Below are 27742 nucleotides of genomic sequence, written 5' to 3'. Positions count from 1 at the left end.
TTGAAATTGACCGTTTACCAAATGCGGTAAAGGCCGATATCGTGTTGATGTATGGCCATTGTGATCAAAATGCCCAACGGACGTGTGCTATGTATGCTACTCGGTATCCTGGACGACATCATCCAAATGTCCGGACCGTTCACCGGATAGTTACGTTATTTAAGGAAAAAGGAAGTGTTCAGCCACATGTGAAACGTCAACCACGACGTGCAACAAATGATGATGCGCAAGTAGTTGTTTTAGCTGCTGTCGCGTCTAATCCGCACATCAGTAGCAGACAAATTGCGCAAGAATCGGGAATCTCAAAAACGTCGGTGTTGAGAATGCTACATCAACATCGATTGCACCCGTACCATATTTCTATGCACCAGGAATTGCATGGCGTCGACTTTGAACATCGTGTACAGCTCTGCCACTGGGCACAAGAGAAATTATGGGGCGATGACAGATTTTTTGCACGCGTTCTATTTAGCGACGAAGCGTCGATCACCAACAGCGGTAACGTAAACCGGCATAATATGCACTATTCGCCAACGGAAAATCCACTATGGCTGCGACAAGTGGAACATCAGTGACATTGACGGGTTAATGATGATGCCCAAGTGCGGCATTATGGGAGGAAGGATAATTGGCCCCCATTTTATCGATGGCAATCTAAATGATGGAATGTATGCTGATTTCCTACGTAATGTTCTACCGATGTTACTACAAGATGTCTCACTGTATGACAGAATGACGATGTACTTCCAACATGATGGATGTCCGGCACATAGCTCGCGTGCGGTTGAAGCGGTATTGAATAGCATATTTCATGACAGGTGGATTGGTCGTCGAAGCACCATACCATGGCCCGCACGTTCACCGGATCTGACGTCCCCGGATGTCTTTCTGTGGATAAAGTTGATGGATATTTGCTATCGTGATCCAGCGACAACGCCTGACAACATGCGTCAGCGCATTGTCAATGGATGTGCGAACATCATGGAAGGCGAACTACTCGCTGTTGAGAGGAATGTCGTTACACGTATTGCCAAATGCATTGAGGTTGACGGACATCATTTTGAGAATTTATTGCATTAATGTGGTATTTACAGGCAATCACGCTGTAACAGCATGCGTTCTCAGAAATGATAAGTTCACAAAGGGACAACCGAAGTAAAATGTTCAAACGTACCTACGTTCTGCATTTTAATTTAAAAAACCTACCTGTTACCAACTGCTCGTCTAAAATTGTGAGCCATATGTTTGTGACTATTACAGCTCCATCTATCACAAAGGGAAAAAGTGGTCCAACTAAAACATTCATATTTCTTTACGTACTACACGAATATGTAATAAAAAATGGGAGTTCCTATTTTTTTAAAAAAACGCAGTTAGTATCCGTTTGACCTATGGCAGCGCCATCTAGTGGGCCAACCATAGCGCCATCTGATTTCCCCCTTCAAGCTAGACAAGTTTCGTTCTTTGCAGTTTTTTCGTTTGACGCTTATTTCGTGAGATATTTGTCCCTGTCACGATCAATCTACCACCGTGTATATCGCTATGAGAATGATCGCGATGAAATATTTATGTAAAAAATTGTTAACATACATCGCCAGATATACTGTGGGAGCGATAGAACTGTACATGTGAAGCGCAATTACATTTGTAGTGCGTCGCCTAATGACATTTACAGCGATGCAGTTGGGCAAAATAAGAAACTGCTAAAGCACTGGTCCTACGGTCGTGACGCACAAAAGCATTGAAGACAACTCCACGGATGGAGGAATTCTGAATGAAACTTCAGGGAACGTAATGCTCTCGGAATACGATGATCACTCTCACCTGGACAAATTGAGGATCGATGCCAGCATTTTGCTTCCCCCCCTTTTATTTTGCCATCATCTGTCCAGTTTCCCACCACCTGCTCTCGGCTGTGGTATGTCATATTTGCCAACTCTTTAGTGCAGTGTTCAAGTGAATGTTCAGTGTTGTTCGTCTTTCCAAAGTGATACGAACAAAGACCATGCTGTCGGTGGGTGTGAATTTTATGTCTTTTGCGAACAGAAACCAGACTGTCGCCGTGTTTTTTAATTGTATGTTTATTATTTTACCTGTCTGCTTCATACGTATTTTATTAGCATCATCATCCCTTTGTTCTATGTTTTAAGTTCCACGATTTTTTTCGCCACGTTACCATTTAAGTCTCCGATTTTATCACCTGTTTTATTATTATCTTCTTCTTTTTACAACAAAGTCTGTAGAATGAAGAGCAGCATACTAAGCTGCTGCCAGCCCGCCCCCTTCGAGGGGAATCGAAACTCAATAAAGGAAAAACAAAAAAAAAAAAAAAACAGCATTTTGCCATCCGATATCTTGCATCCATGCCTTCACTTATGTTATGGAATGGAAATCCACTGGTCTTCAATCACGCGACGCATGACCTAGAAAGAACAGTGTTATGAGTGAAAATAAACAGTGCAACGACTGAACATGCCCACATATCGGTTGCCAAATCTGTGAATAGTGACGTCGATATGCAATAACATGTACGTCATACAAAATAGCGAAACAGTGTTTATCTTTGCGTTATTATTGTATTTTTATGAATACGAACTGCAAAGGACGACACATCGTACAAGGACAGATAATTTGAAACAGAAAGACATTTTAAATGCAATACTTTCCATGAGAGACAATGACCACTAATGAAATGTATTTTCTTTAATATACACTACTGGCCATTAAAATTGCTACACCACGAAGATCACGTGCTACAGACGCGAAATTTAACCGACAGGAAGAAGATGCTGTGATACGCAAATGATTAGCTTTTCAGAGCATTCACACAAGGTTGGCGCCGGTGACGACACCTATAATGTGCTGGCATGAGGAAAGTTTCCAATCGATTTCTCATACGCAAACAGCAGTTGACCGGCGTTGCCTGGTGAAACGTTGTTGTGATGCCTCGTGTAAGGAGGAGAAATGCGTACCTTCACGTTTCCGACTTTGATAAAGGTCGGATTGTAGCCTATCGCGATTGCGGTTTATCGTACCGCGACATTGCTGCTCGCGTTGGTCGAGATCCAACGTCTGTTAGCAGAATATGGAATCGGTGGGTTCTGGAGGATAATACGGAACGCCGTGCTGGATCCCAACGGCCTCGTATCACAAGCAGTCGAGATGACAGGCATCTTAGCAACTTCTCGATCCCTGACTCAGCAGATGGGGACGTTTTCAAGACAACAACCATCTGCACGAACAGTTCGACGACGTTTGCAGCAGCATGGACTATCAGCTCGGAGACCGCTGCTGCGGTCGCCCTTGACGCTGCATCACAGACAGGAGCGCCTGCGATGGTGTACTCAACGACGAACCTGGGTGCACGAATGGCAAAACGTCATTTTTTCGAATGAATCCAGGTTCAGTTTACAGCATCATGATGGTTACATCCGTGTCTGGCGACATCGCGGTGAACGCACATTGGAAGCGTGTATTCGTCATCGCCATACTGGCGTATCACGCGGCGTGATGGTGTGGGGTGTCATTGGTTACACGTCTCGGTCACGTCTTGTTCGCATTGACGGCACTTTGAACAGTGGACGTTACATTTCAGATGTGTCACGACCCATGGCTCTACCCTTCATTCGATCCCTGCGAAACTCTACATTTCAGCAGGATAATGCACGACTGCATGTTGCAGGTCCTGTACGATCCTTCCTGGATACAGAAAATGTTCGACTGCTACCCTGGCCAGCACATTCTCCAGATACCTCACCGATTGAAAACGTCTGGTCAATGGTGGCCGAGCAACTGGATCGTCACAATACGCCAGTCACTACTCTTGATGAACTGTGCCATCATGATGAAGCTGGATGGGCAGCTGTACCTGTACACGCCATCCAAGCTTTGTTCCTTCTGCTTCTCTGTTCTTTCTCCAAATGGACAGTTGAACTTTTAGTAACCTATTAGAATTACTGCGCACTCACATTGGAAAAGAAGGTATAATTATATGGAAATTTATTCTAATTTCTTAACGATTATCTCTAACTTTGAGATATCTGGCAAATGGAGCAGATTTAGACCATTTAGGTACATTATTATGGAAACATGGGTAGTAATAAATGGAATATGAATAGACAATATTATTTTATTGCATTCCCACTTGAACATTCTACATAGACTTTTCATTTTTTTCTGTACGTCTTCCTGTGTAATATCTGGATGGGAAAGATCGTCTTGGTAATAACGTGTGATATTTTGAATTTCTCCAAATGTTTTTGAGACAAATAGCGTCACAGCGTCATTTTAACTCAAACTGATTACATAAGTAGCTCAAGTTCAAACATTTCAACAAATCATCAGTGTGTTTCTTCCAATTCAGTATCTCATCAATGCACACACCAAAAAGTTTTGAAGATTCTGCCCTAGCCACAGACTTCTGTTCAAAGTCTATATTTACTAATTGCGTTATGCCATTTACAGTATAGAAATGTATATACTTTTTTTATCAAAATTTAATGAGAGGCCATTTGCAGAGGACCACATAATAATTTTCTGAAAGGTACTGTTTACAATTTCCTCAGTTAATTCTTATTTCTTGGGTGTGATTCCTAAACTTGCATCTTCAACAAAAAGAGCTTTGCGAATATAGAGTGGCAAGTCCCTGATATACTTTAAGGACAATAAGAAACCTGAGACTGAAACCAGTGGGACTACATTACTGATACCTCCTCAGTTTGATGAACATGCTGATTTTTGTCCATTATGTGATCTGTTTATTTCAACCTTCTGCGCACTTCCAGTCAAATATGAATTAAATCATTTGTGCTCTGTCGTGCTCATGTCATATTACATAAGCTTACCTAGAAGAATTCCATGACTTACACAACCAAAAGCGTTTGAGAGATCACAAAAAATTCAATGGGCTATGTTTGGTTAGTCAGACCGTTTAATATTTAATCAGTCAAATGATACATAGCATTTTCTGTTCAGAAGTTTTTCTGAAAACCAAATTGACATTTTGTTAGTACTTTATTTTTAAAAATATGTGAAGCTACTCTTGGATATATTTCTTTTTCAGACCTATCCTGCTTTTAATGCAATGGTTTAACAATAGCATATGTCAGTCTGTTTATCTATCAGTGAGATGTTACTTACGTGGCTTGGCTGATACTTCTACTTCTCTGTTGGGAAGAAGCTTTTACTACTCTGTTGGAAATGTCTTCAATTCCAAGCAAATTTTTACTTTTGAGTGAGTTCATTATTTTCCTGATTTTCAGAAGGAGATGTGGATGAATTTCAGTTTTATCAAATTGCACAGGTATTACCTCTTCCACATAGAGCCTTGCCTTTTCTAATAACTCCGTCTGAACAGACCTTGGAAGGCCCAATGGCACCGACCGGGCACCATGTCACCCTCAGCCCACAGATATCACTGGCTGCGGATATGGAGGGGCATGTGGTCAGCACACCGCTCTCCTGGCCGTATGTCAGTTTACGAGACCGGAGCCGCTACTACCCAATCTAGTAGCTCCTGAGTGCACCCCGCTTGCCAACGGCGCTCGGCAGACCGGATGGTCACCCATCCAAGTGCTAGCTCAGCCCGACAGGGGTTAACTTCAGTGATCTGATGGGAACCACTGTTACCATTGTGGCAAGGCCGTTGGCTTTTTCTAATAACTGAGATTATAAATCAGTATCAAGTTACACACCTCATCCCAAACCTAAATTTTCCCTAAAATTTGCAATTATTAAATTGTTGCTTGAACCTATGAAGCACAGTCTATGATTGACAAATACATCAAAAAAAGCAACACACTGCCAAATAATTAGACAAATATGTGAAGTTTGACAAACTGTATGGTCGTCTACAAGTACATGGACCTTAAGGAAAATTTGTTTTAATATTTTAGTAAAGCGATATTTATCTTAACAATTTTTCTGTGATTTATCAATAAATGAAATAGCTGTTAGACACTATGACACTGTAAATAACAAACACCACTCACTATCCAAAGTGCATTGTAATTAAATTCAGTACGAAGTGTTTCACAAGAGAATATGTGTTTAACCAGTCAGTTAATTGTCTTACACTCAGAATAAAAACGTACAAAATTAATTGATTACAACACCGAAAAATGTCACCACAAGTGAAATGATACGTAATACAGTATTCCAAGAGAAAAGAGGAAGAGAAAGGTGACATACTAGGAGTTGGCACTTTACAGGTTTATAACCAACTACTCTCATATCTCCTCTATCAGTAATAGTTCAGCTTCCACAGCTACCTCAAAAAACAATCCAAGTGGTGTGCATCCGAACTGCCATTAAGAAACTTATACTGTTAGCGAATCTTTAGATTGGAGTTTTGACCTCGGACCCGAAATATGCACACAGAAATTTTTTTACGCACGTGTTGCGTGGTCTTCTGTGGCCAGTGTCACAGTCATTAAAATTCTTCTGGCTCTGTGACCGCATTCTCAATGTGCAAGACTTCGTATGTCTCAGCCAATATTGAAAGTGATCTTCCGCAAGTTTTTTTTTTCCTCTAACTGTTGAACTGGTAAGGTTTGGTGCTTACATATTGGTGGAACAGGTCGTTGCCTAACTCTGATAGGCTACTAAGGATGAGAAAGAGGGGTGTTAGACGTCATGTAGTGGTGTTTTCGTTATTTCTTTTCATTGGTGAAAACAGATATTCTTGATTGCTGTTTGCTCTATTGCTTGCCACTGATGGAAACAGGCGAATGGGAAACGGTAGGCAGTTGTGGCGTAACGCTATTTAGTTCCTTCCTAGGCATGCCACTTATTTTCAATCTCCAAACTAAATTGGATTGGATTTCGCTGTGCTGTTAATTGAGTTGGTGATGGAAGTACTGTAGCTCTTCTTCTCCATGTGGCCAGATAACGAATGTGTCGTCAACATTTCAGAAACATCATTCTGGACGTAATGGTGCGGATTGGAGTGGTGTTTCTTCAAATGCTTCCGTGAAGATGTCTGCTGCAGTAGGCTAGAGAGGGGAACACATAGCCACACCACATGTCTGTTCATAGAATCCCGCTTTCCATCTGAAGTAGATGGTCACTAAACAGTGGCGCAGTAGCTCGCAGATTTCGGCTGCCATGCGTTCCTCTAAGATGCACGCTGAGGAAGGCCAATTGCAGTAGTGACCGAAAATTTGGAAATTTTGCACATTGACAACGAGGTCACAGATTCAGAAGAATTTTATTGATTTTTTAGCAAATGTTCAACATTCCTGCTAAAACGCGGAAATAACTTGGAGATTAAAAGGTCTTTTTCCTACATTTAGGCAAATTTTTTCCCAAATGTCTTCTTCAAAGCCCATTGGCTTTATGGGTGCTACGGCTATCGTAGTAGTAGAAGGTTACTCCTCATAATACATGAATTCCAAGTATTGTCTGGTGGCTCTCTGATGTAACTAACAATGTAATAGTAAAAACTTCGTATTTTGTGACTGTCGCGAACAGAACATTGTGTTATATCAGATTACATTCAGTTTTCGTTCCATATACCTAAACATGAGACTATTCTCGTGGGTGTGGATCATGTCAGAAAGTATAAAACAAAAAAAAACACAGAACATTCGATTATAATATTCACTTCCCTGATCATCTATCAGGAAATTGTCAAAATGTGTGAATACATTACAGGACACTGAAACTGCTAACATTTACGGAATTACTATATTGTCAGACTAGTAAGATAACTTCTACTGCATTTTATACGTAAATAAAATGACTAAGCGTAAAAGTAACTTCAAGAAAGGCAAATTTGCGGGAAACAGATGTCGGACCTGCAGTTTCTTCTGAAGTACTTGAAAACACGTGTGCTAGCAGTGAATGTTTCTGAAGTAGCCACGCCCCCTATTGCATCGAAAAGGAAAGTAACTTTAGAATTGGGTGACAGTGGTAAAAGTAATGATATTATGGACAACTTCATTATTGATCCGTAAATCCTTGCCCAAGTTCTTTCTGAAACTGTCTCTTGCTGTCTTGGTGGTGGTGAAGTTAAACTTTATGAGGATATTGGAGCTAGAATAGGTGTTGTGTCTATATTAATTATTAAATGCCAGAAGTGCAAAAACGAAAAAGCATTTCACACTTCATCAAAGTGTTCAGGTAATGAATTGTATGAAACTAATTTGAGACTGTTCTATGGCCTTAGATGCATTGGTAAAGGTGCAAGGACTGGTAATGTTCTCTGCACTGTGTTGAATTTGCCAAAACCACCTTCTATGTATACCAAATACGTAACAGCAATTTGGGACTCTGTAAATGCTGTAGTTGAAGATTCAATGGTTGCTGCTACATCAGAAGCTGTTGAACAAAATGAGGGCGACAGACATCAGCATTGCTGTGGATGTATCCTGGCAAAAGCGTGGGTTTAGTTCTATAAATGGTTTTTCATCTGCAATAAGTGTTGACAATGGAAAAGTACTGGATTTTGAAGTTCTCAGTAAGTACTGCCAAGGTTGTACAGTGAACCAGAAGAACAGATTACTTCATAAGCAACAGTGTATAAAATATTGTAATGGCATAAGTGGAGGAATGGAGGTAAAAGGAGCAGTTAACATTTTCCAGCGTTCGCAGAAGGAGAGAGGTTTCAGAAATGTGAATTACTTAGGTGATGGAGACAGCAAGGCTTTCATTGCAGTACAAAAAAGTAAGCCATGTGAACTTCCTATACAAACACTTGAATGTGTAGGACATTTCAAAAAAAGGATGGGAAAACGTCTGCGTAACCTAAACACCAAGCTGGGTAACACAAAACTGTCTGATGGAAAGACAATAAAATGTGCTGGAAGACTAACGGACAAAGTAATTGATGAATTACAGTACTATTATGGGAAGGCCATTAGAGATAACTGTGACAATTTAGAGAAGATGAAAAGAGCTGTGTGGACCACTTTCTCTCACCGAATATCAACCGAGGAAAAGCCATGTCATGCTTTGTGTCCACCTCCACCAAACACTTGGTGTAAATATAGGCAAGCAGAATTTTCTAGCGCCCTGAATAATTTACACATAAACATTCTCTTTCTTTGGCAGTATTGGAGGCAATCAAACCTATTTACAGAGATTTGGCAAATCCTGAGCTACTAAAGAAGTGTTTACATGAGAAGACCCAGAATGTGAATGAGGCCTTCAATAATTTTGAGTGGTGCCGTGTGCCTAAAAATGTATTTGTTGGCCTTATGACTAAAGTTAGCAGTGTCTGATGCTGTAACAACTTTTAATGGTGGGAACTTTGAAAGAGTTAAGGTTCTGGAGAAGTTAGGGGTAAGATTTGGGCAGAACATAGCTAAAGAACTGCGGGAAATGGATGAACTTTGTACACGTGAAGCAGAGTTAGCTGCCCAGCAAATGGCAAAAGAAGCAAGAAAGAAAAGGAGGCGGCACGCACTGGGCTGTTGTGACGCTGAAGATGACACAGACTATGGACCAGGGCAATTCTAGTGCATAAAAGACGCAGAAATGTAAGTCTGTGTAAGAATTTGTAATAAAAAAGTTTTAAACCTCAATATCTCTTAACTGCATTTTTTGCAATAAATGACCCATTTTCTAAAAAAGCACTGATGGTAGAGGTATGAAACATTTCAAGTGTGAAATTCAGCACATATGGAACTAGAATAATCAAAATACCCTGAGTTGTTTTGTTTTTATGTTCACTTATTTACAAAATTCTGTCAAAAAATTGAGTGTTTGAAAGAAAAGATAACATGCCCCACAATACAATTTTAGTAATAATTCTAGTTCAGTGTATCTAGAAAGGTACATTCAATAACTATGGAAGATTGTGAGTTGGTGTCTTAAAAAGTTTCCAAAATAATGGGTCACAAAATTCGATAATTTGACATTGGCGGCATAGGACACACAATGTCCCCTTAAGAAATAAACATCCTCAGAAGCAGTGGTTAGAATATCCAGTTCCTTGAACAGGTTTCTACATGATGTTTTTAAGCTTACTCCACAAATGAGTCTTATTACACGCTTTTGCACCCTAAAAGCTTTTGCTCGGTTTGACGAGTTACCCCAGAATGTGACCCCATATGACATACTAGAATGCAAGTAAGTGGAGTATGCAAGGTTTTTTTATATTGATATTTCCTACAGCTAACATCATTCGCATTGCAAATACAGACTTGTTTAGGCACTTCACCAATTCTGTGGTATGCCCTTCCTACATGAATTTTATATATTAATTACAGTCCCAGAAATTTGATACTGTCAACCTCTTGCGTCCACATGTCTTGACATGTTGTACACTTGCTGGAAGGAAATCTCTTATAATATCTGTACTGCATATAAGGCGTCTTCTCAAAGTTTAATGCAAGTGAATTAGTTTTAAAGCATTTATTAATGTCAGTGAAAATTTGATTAGCAGCCATTTCTAAATGTGTCTCTATTTATTGCAATGTTTGTATCATCTGCAAACAAAACAAACTTAGCATCTGACAAGGTAACAAACGAGAAGTCGTTAATGTATACAAGGAAGAACAATAGACTCAAGACGGAACCTTGAGGAACACTAATTGTAATTAATTCCAAATCAGCTGAAGACTGATCGCTTACTGCACAGGCATTTCACAAGACCATCCTTTGTTCCCTTTTATGTAAGTAAGACTCGAATTATTTTTCAGCACTGCCAGTGACACCATAATATTCTAAGAGAATGCTGTGATTCACACTGTCAGGCGCTCTTCACAGGCCACAGAAAATGCCAGTAGCCTTTAATTTGTTATCTAATGAATTACGCACATTCTCACTGTCAGTGTAAATAGCCTTCTCTGCATTGGAACTCGTAAAGAGCCCAAACTTTGACTTGGACAATATATTAGTTTCAGATGCTTAAGAAGACGTTTCAACACAACCTTTTCAAATATTTTTGAAAAAGCCGGCAAAAGTGAAGTTGGGCGACAGTTTGATGGTATCTCTTTATCCCTCTTCTTATAAAGAGGCTTACCTTCAGCATTTTTTAGCCAATCTGGAAATGTTACTGCTGAGTTGTTTCTCTCCTAAACAGCATCGCATACGAGAAAATCAGCTGCGACTTGGCCCGATATTGCTCTTACCTTAAGTACTTGGGTCTGCAGGGCTATGTTTGAAAAGAACAGCTCGATGGAGACGTAGGGTCGAGCGCTGCACGTCTGCTTTCATGCCCCACAGGTAAGTGGCTGCAAATAATAACCTTTATCTGTGATTCTGCAATCAAATAGTCTATGCATTGGCTAGAATTGCGAAATAATGAATTTAAAAAATTATACAATAGAGGAAAAATGATTAATTAAATAACAAGGGTTCTATCCTAACGTCTGTAATGGATTTAGACGGCTGAGAATTGTGTTGAATAATGTTTATTCAAGATATGACATCTCAAACAAACGGGAGTGTCCCGACGATATTCAGTTACAATACAAACAGAAATATCCTTATCAAATGGAGTAAACTTAAGTTGACAGCGTTGTGACAATGGTAGTAAAATTCCCAGACTAAATAGTCATCAAAGATACGCGGGAACTAAGTTCATTTCGTAATCATCAGACACGAAAGAGTGACGAGGTCAAAACAGTTCAGAGTGAAACGTCCCCTTTGAACTATTATACATGACTGTGCTTAAACTGACACACAATATTTTGTTAGCGCAACGCAATCTGACTTTCAAAATTCCCTACAAAAGAATGGCCCTGACTAACATTAAACTATACCTTTCACAAATCACTTACCTCACAAAAATCTTCGCTGCTCAAGCTACTGCAATACAGCGAGCGCCACTACTGCCAGCTAAATAAAAGATTCAAACTATGGAAGGCACTAACTACTGATAGGGATAGTTAGCAAATGAAAGATTTTGATAGGGAACAAACAATGTATTTACCTTGATATCATCATATATAAATATAGCAGTTCATGACAAATTTCAAAACTCCGCCATCTCTCTCCCCACATCCACCACTGCTGGCGGCTCACCTCCAACTGCGCAACGCTACGCGCTGTTCACAGCCAGCTGCCTAACACTACAATGGCGAGTATTACAACAATGCAAAGCAGCCACAGACTGCACACAGCACAGCCAGTGATTTTCATACAGAGGTGGCGTTACCAATAAAAAAACCTAAACAGCCTACTTACATAGCCCCCATGCTCCCCACGAAAAATTTTACAAATTTTTTTTGGGCAGTGGCCAATATAGATTTGAAAAATTTTTTCATAATTACAATAACAAAGGAATCAAATGCACACACTTATTGATACTATGTTGGTCAAAAGCTAAAATTTTCTCACAGTCTATAAAGACAGTCCTGATCGTTCATCACAGTGAAACTGCCGTTTCTTTTCTCAAAGTCTGAGCAGTAAAAGAAAATGCACACGGAAGTAGTGGATTTCCATGCAGTCTTGAAATGCTGACAGGTAATGGGCCACAACATAGCAAACCCACAGCAGACTCATTCGACGTTTTGAAGAACATTGGTAGGTAGGTCATCACAGAGTAGACCCACTGCAGTCCTGGTAGAGATTACGGTATTAGTGGGCCATCAGAGGCGCAGACCCACTGCAGTCCTTGCAGAAATAATGGTACTGGTGAGTCAGCAAAGATGCAGACCCACTGTAGTCCTTGGAGAGATAGCCAGCAGCCATCTGTTGTGACTGTGCAGGTGCACAATCACCGTTGAAGAGTCTTGCGGATAATATAGCAAGTCCATAAACCACCACTTGTGCACTCACAAAGTTTTTGAAATTGTCCTTAGAACCAGCAATGCTGTTATCCAGTCCCTTGCTGAATCATTAACACACGTGCAAACACTATCAGTCCCTACTTCTCACATATTGTCCATATACTATGACCAACAGAAACGTGTGCAGTGAAATGTAACTTACATGTTAATAATATCATGAACTGGTGACAATTACAATTTTATAACATAAGAATACAATAACAAAGGTACATGATACATCATTAAAAACATAACAATACAGATAACATTTGTAGTAATACAGGCTTTACAAAAGAATCGAAATAACATATACATCAGTGTTACAGGAATTATAAGTGCCTACATAAAGATCAGAATAGCTTTGGAAACAACAACTTCACACATGAGCATTAAAACAAAACAGAATAAATAATGTCTAAACATCTTTACAAAGTAAATAACATAGTATTAGAAAAATTCTACAACATAGCTCTCATCAGCTAAACACATAAAGACAGGAAAAACACAAATATACAAGAGTACACAAACATATAGAGGGATGACACAAAAGGAAAGGACAGGGTTTGTTTTACTGCAGTCCAACCCAAAACTTCATATATCTTTCCTCATATTTCATCCTTTGTTTCCACCAAAAAAATTCTATCTAAGCATGCTTTCTGTATTTATATGTTCACACATTTCTCACCTCAACATTTATTTCCAAGAAAATCCTACCTAAACCCGTTTTCTGTACTTCTTTTTGTATAACTCCTCAATGCATTTCTTCCAATTCATCGAAACTCATTCTCTTAGAGGCTACCTACTCTTAAGCTAACTTAAATCTACTGAGCTCAGATGCTAAACTAAGGGACGAGGCAATGCAGCATCACATAACAAATTATCACAAACAGCAATGACAAAAAATGCCAATTTGCAAAGCAAGCAGCAGCAAATCTAAATTAACAGATAAAATGCAAAATTACAACTAATATGAGCCAATGTGTAGCAACATGAAAAATAAATGAGTAGTAAAATTGGCTTAGCAGAGTAACACAAAGTCAAATTCAGTAACACTACGCCTGGCAAACAGCAGTAACTTATACCTAAACATGACATAGCTCAAGCAGAAAAAATATTACAGTAAAAACAACAATGCAGATAAGGGAAATGTATATTCACATCTTAATATCTATGTAATTAAAGTGGTGCACCACAACAACTTATTGTAAAAGAAATATTACCATGTACTTGAAAAGAAAATTTTGTGTTACTGTTACTAGTTCCTTATTATTGTTCTTTCCTTTCCAAGTGCTCCTTTTTTAAAGAATGTGGATCATAAAATAATTATTTAATAGATCTGTTGACAGAAAGTGTTCACATTAGCAAATGCATTTTATTTTATAAAAGCAATGCTGCAACACAGCTGGAAACCAGATATCAAGTGAAATAAGCAACTACGAAAAGCAAAGCATAAAAATATCATTCAATATTCATGTGGCATTTCGTAAGTCAGTAGCTCTCAACTCTCATAGAAAGACACTTGTCATAATCAGGTGTGCAGATGTACGAATATTTCCCATCAATTCATAAGCATTTCAGTAATTAGCACAAAGTACGAGTAATCATATGTTTTCAGGTAATGAGCGTGTAATATTTGCGATGCTTTCTACAAAGGAATGTCAATAGCAAGGTTAATGGAAGTAATGAGTGTCGCATTTGCAATATTTTCTCTAAAGGAATGCCATTGGCGAGGATAAAGGCCTGCCTTTTTTCTTTTTTTTTTTACCTGTGCTTCCGGAGAGGCACACCCTAATGGCTTGTTCTCCAGGTGTTTGACACAGCTGCGTGCCCACGACGCATTACGTGCAGGTGGTCACTTAACTTTCTTACGGAAATATTTACGACACCAGTTTCCGCTACAGTGACAGTCTCACATAAAAATATTTCACAGGTCAAGAATTAGCGTTGCAAATCTGTAGAAAGAAAATCCTATGAATATAACGTTGTCCAAAAAATTTTCGCCAGCATTGTGATACATTCACGCATTTACACACATTTCATAACTCTTAAAGTACGATTCTTGGTTTCCAACATCCTTTTTCACAAGTCAAGAGTCCCTACCCACTATTCATTACTCCTTACCTTATTACACATATACGTATCCATCGACACTCGTCAATATTTCGTCATTATAAATATGAAGCATAATCAAATAACTCATATAGCCTCAGCCTATTAATCGTAAACATACCTCAGCAGCATAATACACATCGTCGTCGTAAAAATAACATCATAACACCTCAGTCAAATCTCAAAATCGTCGTAGCTTCCTCCAATAATTAAAAAAAATTCTCTGCTCATGTCAAAAGTGTCATCTGCCTCAAACGTACTTTAAAAATCATGAATCCGTACCAAATACATCATTCAAAGCTCTCATAGTATCACAATGGTTCCGAAAAAATATGAAGAGTTCACACAGTACAGACAAAATACAATTTCATAAGTGTGAAGTTGTCCAACTGTGTAATTGCGTAAACATCTGTCACTGATGTAGTAAAAAACATGTTTATCTCTCAGTTACATGATCAGATAGCTGTGTAATTTGTGTGTTAGAGAAATATGGTACCGATGTGTAAAGTTGTATAAGCAAATACCATATTAGCTAGGGTTCCTTGTGGTTGCCACACACATGGTACACAAAGTAAGCATGTACCCCCCTGAGGATTAATGTAATTATACCCTCAGGTGTTACAGATTACAGCAATGGAATGAAATGTATCACGGAAAACTTTCTTTGTAATTCAAAAATCTTTAAAAATAAATGCTTTAAGTACAAAATTAATCACTCAAATACGTGCACTGTAGCGCTAAATGTGCGTCTTGTTGCAACATAATCTGTGTGGAAGTGTCGTAGTTATCGTCCTCCGAAAGCTAAGTTCTGCAGAAGTCAATGTACTTACCTCATAATACACAAAAGTGAAATGCCTTGCGTATAAATGTTTTAGTTATTACGCTTATTGCCGTGATGAGGAAAGTACTGTGCTTAACGTATTATTGTGCCACGAAAAAGGCTGTCTCATTGTTGCTATACCACAAAAGTTACTACTAAAACATGTTTTTCTTCCTAGAAGAATTCAGAAAACTGTGCAGATATAAAACAGATACACTGCAAAAGCAACATTGTAAATTGTCACTCATTAGTAGCGTCGTGATAACATCGTGTAGTTGTCACTTAAACTAACCACTGTGTCGTCTGGTATCTCACAGAAAGTACATTAAACCCAGAATGTATTTTCAAGTAAACCAAAATGTTGCATTAAAATCTCATTAGCAGTACCAGTATGTGTCCTAAGTATGTAAGCCTGATAGTCGTTACGTAATCGTGCAACTAACAAGCAAGAATGTACAAATACAACACTGTGTTGTCTGTTCACTATAACAATGCATTCGTAATTTCTGTTTAAAAATGTTATCTAGGTTCTAGACTGGATATTTAACTTCAAACATTGTTGCATGTTAACAGTTTCTTTAGTCAGACAAAGCATACTAGAAATGTGAAGTGAAAAGTTTTATGGCAAAGACAAAGTTAAAAAAGCAGATTATCTTTCAATAAACGGTTTTGCATGTGAAATGTGGTGTAAACCTTTACTCTTCCTAGTACGCAGAGTTTCAACTTCAACGCAATTATCATGTGGTATACGTCGGATTCTGTAAGGTCCATTGTAAACTAGAAAGAATTTGTGACTCAAGTGTTTCTTCTTATGTGACAATGAATGAGCTTTAATGAGAACTTTCTGACCAATATACAATTTCTTTGCATTTGCTTTACCGTGTAGTTTTCTCCTTTTGTGTGCTGCAGATTTTATATTTTTAAGAGCCAAATCAATTATGTCTTTGTGTCGAAGTTTACGTGTATTCAGGAAAGGTACAAGCTCTCTGATTCTGTTCGGTGGTTCTTCATTCTTCAGTACAAGAGTAGGTGGTAAAGCAGTGGAATCATGAGGCATTTCATTCAGCACGTTTTGAAATAAGTGTAAATATCTGTCCCAATGCTGATGCTTCCTGTGACAATAAAGTCTGCAAAGCTTATTGATTTCTTTCATAATCCGTTCAGACGGGTTACAATGTGGTGAGTACAATGAAATAAAAACAGGTTTGATTTTATGATTCCGAAGCATGCGTGACCAAACAGCGGATCTGAATTGAGGTCCGTTATCTGAAATGACTTTGCTAACGTGTTCAACTTCACGTAAGAAATTTTTAACAAAGGCGTTGGATACAGATCGTCCAGTGGCTTTACGTAACGGAGTGAAAGAAACAAATTTTGAAGTAAGTTCAACAGCGACTAGAACGTACGAAAATCCATTGGATGTTCTGACAAGCGGTCCCAAGAGATCAACAGCAGCAAATTCTTTTAATTTAGAAGGAATAATAGGAAACAACGGAGCACGATGTGAGACAGTAGATGGTTTCGCCTTTTGACAAAGTTTACAAATAGACAAGACTCTTCGAATTCTTTTTTCCATATTGTTAAAATAACAAGTCGTTCGAAGAATATGATAACATTTTCGTGGACCAAAATGTGCGTAGCTGAAATGAATGTACCAAATGAGCTTATTAACAAAATCGTCAGGAATGCAAAGTACCCATAGCTTGTCATCAACAGTGCAGCGTTTGAACAGTATGTTGTTTCTAACCAGATAATAATGCGAATCTGTGTGTGTGTCTTTTCATGCCATTTGCTCTTGATGTCTTTCCAAATCGGATCTTTATCTTGTTCATGAGCAATGTCCTTTAAAGATGTGGCGATGAAGTTTTCAAAGGCGACTTTCTGAATGTAAAGAATACTGAAATTTTTCTCGAGGTTGTCTTCTGTGTTACTTTTCTCAAGCCCAGCCGGTGCGCGTGACAGTGCGTCCGCAACAATGTTCTCCTTGCCGGGAATGTAGACTATTGTGAAGCGGAATTCTTGCAGAAACAATGCCCAACGTTTTAACCTATCATGATTTAATTTTGAAGACATAAGAAATTGTAATGCACGATGATCACTGTATACTTTTACGTGCTTACCAGAAAGAAAGAAACGGAATTTGTTAAATGCCCAAACGATAGCTAAAGCTTCTAATTCAGTAACGGAATAATTTTTTTCAGATTTTGTTAGCACTCGGCTAGCAAAAGCAATGGTTTTCTGAACGGTAGTGTCATTTTCTATGGCTTCTTGAAATAAATGGGCACCAAGACCGACTTTAGAAGAATCCGTGCTAAGGCAGAAATCTTGTGACAGATCTGGATGAGCTAAGATTGGCGCGTGAAGTAACGCTTCTTTCAAAGAACTGAATTCCAATTGTGCTTGTTCGTCCCAGTTCCAAATAGTATTTTTTCCAGTGAGAGAACAAAGTTTTGGTGTAACAAGAATTTGCATATTCAGAAAACGACGGTAAAAATTTACGAGACCTAGAAAACTGCGGACTTGTCTTTTTGTGGATGGAACTGGAATGGCTCTGATTGCTTCTAACTTTTCAGGATCCGGCTGAATGCCTTCAGAAGAAATAATATGTCCCAAAAACTTCACCTTTGTCCTACCGAATTCAGACTTTTCCAAGTTAACTGTAATTCCAGATTCTGCAAAAATACGTAACAAACTGTTGAGGATGCGATTATGTAGTTCCCATGAAGCTTCTGCTATTAGAATATCGTCCACATATAAGGTGATGTGACGTTTTAAGAACTCAGGTAATATGGAATTTAGCCCGCGAATGAATGCTGCTGAAGAAATGTTCAAACCAAAGGGAAGTTTCCGAAACTGATAACAAACGCCGAAACAAAGGAAAGCTGTGTATTTTCTACATTCTGGATGGAGTTCGATCTGATAAAAGCTGGATCTGAGATCAATGGAAGACAACACTTTTACACCATTAAAATTTTGAAGAAGTTCTTCCAACGTTTGCGGCCTGTCTGTTTCAGGAATAATGATCGTATTGATTTGTCTCGAATCTAAGACAAGCCTGATCGATCCATTTTTCTTCTCAACAACATGTAATGGATTGTTGTATAAGCTTACTGCAGGCTCAATAATGCCCTCGTCAAGCATAGATTGTATTTCTGTTCTAACACGGTCCCTATAATGTGCTGGACTTACATATGGTCTAACACAAAATTTAGTATGCTCACGAACACGAAATTGGTATTGAAATCCCTTGATTGTTCCTGTTTTATGAGTAAAAACTGTGGAATGTTCTTGTAAAATCTCAAAAAGGTCCTGCCTATCAGTGTCATTACAATTCTCAATTGTTTGAATTTTATTCTGAATTAACTCATTAGTATCAAATGCGCCGTCGATATCACCCCTGTCAGTACTTGCAGAGTGATTGTTAGTGTCAAGTTCCGTCGAAAATTCCGAACTGTTGTCTAACAGAAGGTAAAGCCGATTAATTTCCTCGTCATGGTTTGAGAGCCAATCTTCAAATTTCAAAGCTACTGACTTACCTTCTTTTTCTAAACTTATTTCAGCATCGTGAAAGCTTAAGATTGCTTTGTATTCATTTAAAAAGTCTACTCCCAGTATAATTTCCGTCGACAATAATGGAACAATAAGAAAGTTCATAGAGAAGCTGTGGCTTTGACAAAAGAATTCTAAGTTGGTTTGTTGGCGTACATCTACACTTTTTCCAAAGATTGCACCTTGCAATTTAATCTTACGTAACGGAAGTGTGGGGCAATCGTTCGATTTGTTGCATTTGCTAAAGGCTGTTTCACTGACTACTGAAATGGGACTGCCAGAGTCAAGTACTGCCGTAAATTTTACGTCATTTACTGTAATGTGAATCACAGGATATGCAATGTTGTTATGTTTTACGTCGTGTTCTTGGAGTAAGATGTCCCTAATGTCTTCCATTTTTACGTAATTACTAGCTACGGCAGCTGCGTCGTTAGTTTCATAAGTACGTTTTGTTGCTGCCAGCGGTGTGTCATTGCCTTTTGTCTCTTTGTTGGCGCGCGTCGTTATTGGGATTTGGAGACCTAACTTCTACAAATTCACCGTGACGAGAGGGCCCTGCTCTGTTTGAATCCCGCCAGTTCTGATGCAATTCAGGTCTGTCGTTACGATCATATCGTCTGTCGTCATGTCGGTAGATTCCATAGTTTCTTTCTTGTCGGTCACATGGTGGAGAATTTCTCCCTGAATCGTAACTGCGGGCTGGTCCGTTGCGTCTAAAGTTATTCTGTCTCCCTTGATAGTATTTATTTTGGTTCCCATATTGTCTGTTTCTCTTATTGTCTCTGTGATAGTCATTACCACGGAGAGGTGATCTTTCCCTGTAGTTATTACTACTCTGCCAACGGTTGTCATACGGGTGGTGTCTGTTTTGGTCACGATTTGTGTTGTGAGAATAGACTTGTCGTGTCAAGTTATTACTTCTTTCATCGCGGAATTGCGACGGATGTGACCTGTAATTGTTGTGTTCCTGGTTTCGCGTTCCGCGATTGTCAGTGTCAATTTCTAATTCTTGTAAGAGTCCCTGAAATGCTTCAATGTCGTCTTTGCAACGTCCTGGCAAAATAATATGTCGTAAATGTTCAGGCAGTTTGATTAAGCAAATGCGGATGAGTTCTGAGGGGCTGTATGGGTTTGAAAGATACTGATTCTTATGCAACATGTCTTCAAAATATTTCATAAGACTGGAAAATTCAGATTGTTCATAATGTTTCATCATTATGATGCTATGTTTTACTCGGTCTTGTGTGGCTTGAGACCAATATGCTGAGAGGAAGGCATGGTAAAACTCTCCTTCACTGTGGCAATCGTGAATTACCGATCGCATTCTTACAGCTGGTTCATTCTCCAAGTAGCCACACATAAATTCTAATCTGTGTTCTAACGACGAGTTGGGAGGAAAACAATGCGAGAATTGATGGAGCCATGCTTGTGGATGAATGTCGTTGCCAGAATTCTTAAATGTTTTGAATTTACGTGTAGTAATGAACAGCTTATAGTCAAAATCATCATGTCGGCGAGTCGCATATCGGTCATTGTTAGGTCGTGTCGGCCGTTCCATCTCAAAATTCGGTGCACATTGCCAATTTCTTTCATAACTTCCGAAATGCCCTGTGTTATTATTTTGTGGCTGTTCCGTATTTCTGTGTCCCTCTTCCCGTATTGGGGCGCGAGTATCCTCTGAAATACGTAATTCTTGTATTACCTGTGTCAGCTGATCTTGTACTTCCCGGATTTCTCTTTTGTACTGTGTATTGATTTGATTTTGATTCTGTTTGAATTTTCTAATTTGTTCATACTCTTCTGTGTCAGTGAAGGCTACAGGTCTTGTGTCATTCAGATCATCATCTACCTTTGTAGATAAGTTAGTAACCTGATCCGAAAGTTCGGCTACTTTCTCCGATAGTGAACACATTTCCTCAGTGTGTTTTTCTGAACCAAGTTTCAGTGTGTCCATTTGTGTTGAAATCGAATCTACTGTGTCCTTTAAGTTTTCCTGAGTTTTTGCAAGTTGCTTAACCGAATCGGTAGATGCAACTGAGTCAATTTTAGCCCACAAGGTCTCATGATTTTCATGAACAATGGTTTGCAGTTCTTTTATGGCTGCTTCATGATTCTGTAATGCATTTTCATGCCGCGAAAAAATAGGTTGAAAATGCTCACAAATTTGTGTTTTTACGTCATTACAGACTTTTTGACATTTCGATTCAATGTTATGTAACTCAGTAGTTAAATCTTCACGTGTTTGTTCAAGTGTGGTGTCTAACTTTTGAAGATGTTGTTCCATTGTGTCTAACTGTTGCTGTGTTTGTCTCTGGTGTTGTTCCATTGTGTCTAACTTTTTAAGATTTTGTTCCACTGTGTCTAACTTTTGAAGCTTTTGCTGTGTTTGTCCCATTTGTTGTATTAATTGTAATAACAATGCATTGGTGTCTGAAACATGTTCCTCAGTGCTTTTCGGCAGTGAATTTACACCAGAAACATTCACATTTTGACAAGCAGAAAATGTGTCTTGACTTATTTGAGAAAACGGTGAGGATCCAAAACCTGAATCTACAGTATTTGCGAGATCGTGTTCTGTCATTTCGGCTTCCTGAGGCGAGCTATTGCCGACCGATCGATCGATAATGCTTCCCTCTTCACTAATTGTTTCACTGTCCACGCCATTGTTTGACGCCCGCTCCATTTCCCTGTGCACAGTTACCAAATTACTACTTTGAACATTAGTAAATTCATTACTCTGCGGCGCTGATAAGCTATGCTCGTCGTCACTATTATTTCTCAGTTTAGTTTGGAGCCTAGTGTTACGTTTTTCACACGCCATTATTGTCACAATATTTCACACGATAACACAGAAAAGCACAATTTGAAGTGCAAAAATAGGAGAACACATTAACATAGCACTGAAAATAATATCTAGTTAATTGCAAGCGTAGCTGCGAAATACTTGGTGCAAATCTATATGCATGCCACAACTGTTTTACTGTACAACAATGAAAGGCTACAACTACAAAGGAGATTCTCTCTACAATTACGCGCTAGCAATAAACAAAAGCTACACTAAATACACAAACTACAAGAAAAAATCAGAAGATTCCAGTGAGGTATCCTAGGCTAAGGGTCGACATATGAAACGTCCCCTTTGAACTATTATACATGACTGTGCTTAAACTGACACACAATATTTTGTTAGCGCAACGCAATCTGACTTTCAAAATTCCCTACAAAAGAATGGCCCTGACTAACATTAAACTATACCTTTCACAAATCACTTACCTCACAAAAATCTTCGCTGCTCAAGCTACTGCAATACAGCGAGCGCCACTACTGCCAGCTAAATAAAAGATTCAAACTATGGAAGGCACTAACTACTGATAGGGATAGTTAGCAAATGAAAGATTTTGATAGGGAACAAACAATGTATTTACCTTGATATCATCATATATAAATATAGCAGTTCATGACAAATTTCAAAACTCCGCCATCTCTCTCCCCACATCCACCACTGCTGGCGGCTCACCTCCAACTGCGCAACGCTACGCGCTGTTCACAGCCAGCTGCCTAACACTACAATGGCGAGTATTACAACAATGCAAAGCAGCCACAGACTGCACACAGCACAGCCAGTGATTTTCATACAGAGGTGGCGTTACCAATAAAAAAACCTAAACAGCCTACTTACAAGAGCTCAACATGATGACTCGTAAATTAACACACACGATGCAAAGAATAGTAATTTGCACTCTGTGAGTTCTCAGTTCCGTAAACCAAGTGTAAATAGTTAGAGTTCTATTTTGGAGCATTTTCAGACCTCGCGAAATATAAAGTCCCTTCAGAACTTAAAATATGGTAGCGGCCCTTCACCGCCCAGATTCAGACATCCACACAACCGAATCACGCGTCACCACACACAGGTCTGTCTTCTTCCAGCACTCGACACAAAGTGTGCAGAATATCTCCTGTGAGCTCTTCACTCCAAAAGTACGATTCTCCACGTGACCGCAGTAACGTCCCGCCACTGTCTTCTTCTCCATTGGCTGAAGACCATCCCCACCAAAAATACATCCCCCTTACGCGCTACAAACATGATTTGACCCATCCTGGCCACTTCCCGGACCAAGCTAACACGTTACAACAATATTTAAATAATGAACTGTCGTAAACATTCAGTTACACTCAGATCATTTACATTAAATTTAAGTAATAGTCTGCTCACAAATAAATAAGCCAGTGTTCTTGTGTAAGTGTGCTCCCGTTATGTGATTACAGATTATGACAATATATTGTTTAAACAGTTATTTATGCCTTCTTAACAGAAGCGTCTTTTTTTTCTCTTTTCAATTGTGTCCGCAAACACAAGCGATTGACCACATTTGAGGCAGGACAGTTTCTTAATAGCACTTGCAATCAACTTTTGAATAAAGTTGCTGGCAAAATAGTAAACTGTTCATTAAATAAATTATGCTGTGTTCATTTGCCATGTAAATGTACAGAATACGATGTTCTGACAAACATTTGCATAATGAAAAAGAGGCATCATAAACCAACAAATAAAATAAATACAGATATGTAGCTTTCACAGATGACAGCCATAGTGCGCTGGTATCATCTGCGGTATCGTTTGTTGAAATCACATGAAGCAGTTAAAAGAAATTCATACACAGGTTCATTGTGTAAATGTTTATTCACTCAGAAATATTAACTTCTGTAGTTTTAAAGGTACTGAAATACTGTTGTGTCACTAGATGCACCTTGTTTATCTAGAACTTATTTAGATTTGTATTAATATCTGACTGTAAATTACACGAGAGAGGCAGAGAAACTGGTACACCTGCCTAATAACGTGAAGGCTTCAGAAAGCACACACAACTGCGGCAACGTGACGTGGCATGGACTCGACTAATGTCTGAAGTAGTGCTGGAGGCAATTGACACCATGAATCCTGCAGGACTGTCCATAAATCCGTAGGAGAATGAGGGACTGGAGATCTGAACAGCATTTATCAAGGCATCCCAGATATGCTCATTAATGTTCATGTCTGGGGAGTCTGGTGGCCAGCGGAAGAGTTTAAACTCAGAAAAGTGTTCCTGCAGCGACTCTGTAGCAATTCTGGACTTGTGGGGTGTCGGATTGTCCTGCCGGAATTGCCCAAGTCCGTCGAAATGCACAATGGATGCAGGTGACCGGACAGGATGCTTACGTACTTATTATCTGTCAGTGTCGTATCTAGATGTATCAGGCGTCCCATATCACCCCAACTGCACAAGGCCCACAACACGTTGAACAGTCCCCTGTTGACATGCAGAGACCATGGATTTATGAGGTTGTCTCCACACCCGTACAAGTCCATCTGCTCGATACAATTTGAAAAGAGACTCGTCCGACCAGGCAACATGTTTCCAGTCATCAACAGTACAATGTCAGTTTTGACGGGTCCAGGCGAGGCGTAAAGCTTTGTGTCGTGCAGTCATAAAGCATGCATGAGTGGGCCTTCAGCTCCGAAAGCCCATATCAATTATGTTTTGTTGAATGGTTCGCGCGCTGACACTTGCTGATGGCCCAGCATTGAAATCTGCAGCAGTTTGCGGAAGGCTTACACTTCCGTAAAGTTGGCTGCTTCTCTTCAGTCGTCGTTGGTTCCGTTCTTGCACGATGTTTTTCCGGTCGCAGCGACGTCGGAGATTCGATGTTTTACCGGATTCTTGATATTCACGGTACACTTGTGAAATGGTCGTACAGGAAAATCCTCACTTCATCGCTACCTCGGAGATGCTGTGACCCATCGCTCGTGCGCCGATTATAACACCACGTTCAAACTCACTTAAACCTTGATAACCTGCCACTGTAGCAGCAGTAACCGAGCTAACAACTGCGCCAGACACGTGTTGTTTTATATAGGAGTTGCCGACAGCAGGGTCGTATTCTGCCTGTTTACATACCTCTGGATTTGAATACGCATGCCTACACCAGTTTCTTTGGCGCTTCAGTGTATTATACGCTCTCAAAGAGCTGTAAGAAGCCATATTTCAGTATGTCTCAAAGCCCGCCATTGCTGGGAGCATAGGCAGCCCTCTTAGAGTTCCCTCACCCTACTCATGCTCTGGTCTGACTCGTCTGTCAGGAGATTCGTCTGTCTTGTCTGACTTGCGCCCATGCTGCTTCTATCTTCATCTACACTACCCCAGTCGCTTTCCAGGTTTTGACTACTGAGGATCCATTCCTCACTCAATTTAGTGATCAGTGTCAGCTTCCTAATTTAAAAATGGATGGGCTGTTTATAGCAAGCGCGAGCTTCCTTGTGATGCGCCTGTTAGCTCAGGAACAAGACGGAAGAAGGCGCAACAAGGACCCAAGGAAATGCGGGTGGTGGATAAGTACAATATTCAGAAGCGTAAAAAGGTACGAAATGAAATGAAATTTCGTGTGGCTAGAGCCTCCGTCAGGTAGACCAGTTGCCTGATACAAGTCTTTTTACTTCGTGCCACTTTTGGTGATTTGCGTGTCGATGAAGATGATGTGATGACGAAGACAACACAACACCCAGCCTCCAAGCACAGAAAATATCCGATTCAGACGGGAATCGAACCCGGCCTCCCACATGGCATTCTGCTGCGCTGACCACTCAGCTATTGACGCGGAACGAAACAGATGTGGTGGAAGTGATTTGATGGATGACTTGGATGTTGAAAAGATACATTTCAAGACTTTTGCCGTATGACCGCATCTGATCTTGATATCTGATAAATCTGGTTGGATCGAAGATAGAAAAGCCGGCCGTTGTGGCCGAGCGGTTCTAGGCGCTTCAATCCTGAACCACGCGACTGCTACGGTCGCAGGTTCGAATCCAGCCTCCGGCATGGATGTGTGTGATGTCCTTAGGTTAGTTAGGTGTAAGTAGTTCTAAGTTCTAGGGGACTGATGACCTCAGATGTTAAGTCCCATCGTGTTCAGAGCCATTTGAACCATTTCTGAAGATAGCAAAGGCCCACAGCAAATTTCGCAAAGCTATTCAGTTACTGAGCGGTTGGAACTTACGCTTAGATACCCAGTAACTGGCGATTCCTAGTCCAGCCTCACGTTTTTATTTAAATATTTTTTTTTTAATTTGATAGTAAAGTCGCCAATCCACTCCATCTTACAAGAAAAACCGGAGTCCACAACACAGAAAAAAAAGATCGAACCGGACGAGTGCAGCGAGCCAATTGATAAAGGCTTGCCGCCGTCGACACCACTTGTGTGGCTCGTAGTGCGTCCCTCTGATGCGCCAACAGGCGGAGCCAGACAATATCAATAATTCAAAAACAGTCTTAATCGCATATATTATTATTATTATTCCGCCAACCGGTTTCAACCCGACGTAGGGGTCATCTTCTGGGCGTTTGTACCATTGGTCGAGTGCTGATGGTGTCACTCCTGTCTACGTAACGGCAGGAAACTAACTAGACCACCAGCAGTCGACCAATGGTGTAAACGACCAGAGGATGACACCTACGTCAGGTTGAAACCGATCGGTGGTATAATAATAATAATAATAAATGCGATTAAGACTGTTTTTGAATTATTGATTAACCATACTAATCGCTGATTCTCTCCACAACATTGTTGTCCAAAAATCGGAGCCAGACAAGCCACAGGTTTGGGCGGCTCGCAATCCCATTTTGCGGGATGTCCTCGGAGCCTAGCTCTTTCAGCATTACTCGTACGCTTACGCTTTACAGACGGGCCTTCCTTGGCCCGAGGTAGCGGAGTTTAAGCTGTTTGAGCTGTTCCTCCTGAAGTCCTCTCGGTTTGGAATGGTTTTTCTTCACGTGTTGGTCTGTCCTCTGGTTTCTCTGGCTGCAGCAGCTTATTTGCCGGCTGATTCCGGCGGCTTCTTGTTCTTCTTCTTCTTATTACTGCTTCCTGGCTGCCCGAATTCTCCGAATTCTATTCTCTTCAGGCGGGACCAGTCCACTGGCGGCGTCTGTGTCCGGATATACTTGGCTGCTTCCTCAGTCATGTATTTCCAAGTCCTCGTCCGTGAAGATCGGGTGCTTGTTTATGAGCTCCAGATCTCCACGGCTGACGATTGCCCTCCCGCGCAGCTTCTGGTTTAAGGGTTCGCACCCTGAAACACGTATGTAACGCAGCAGCGATGGCGAGGCATTGTAGCATCTGTGACCAGAGAGTATGCGCTTGACCGCGCGAGTGTTGCGAGCGGTTCTCAGTCAGTAGTAGTCTTTGCGAGTTAGTTGTCGCTATGCAGAGTAGCAGGCAGTCTGTCGTTGCGAGTCTGTCAGTCAGTCGTTGCGAGTTTGTAGCTCTGTCTCGTTGAGAGCAGTACTCAGTCTGTAGTCGTCATGCAGAGCGGTCGGTCAGTAGTAGCAGCCCAGTGCGGTTGTGTGATGTAGGCGGTCGGCAACAATGGTCAAGATGAGGAATAAGGTATACTGTTAATTAATATAATCATTAGATAATGAAAAATTTTATTTATTGTAATTATTCTCCAACAAGTCTCCCAATAATAATTTTTTATTTCAAAAGCATTTTCTCAAAAATTTAATTTTTTATT

Source organism: Schistocerca serialis, chromosome 6 (genome assembly GCF_023864345.2).
Source record: "Schistocerca serialis cubense isolate TAMUIC-IGC-003099 chromosome 6, iqSchSeri2.2, whole genome shotgun sequence".
Taxonomy (NCBI): Eukaryota; Metazoa; Arthropoda; class Insecta; order Orthoptera; family Acrididae; genus Schistocerca; species Schistocerca serialis.
This window is presented reverse-complemented; position numbering follows the sequence as displayed.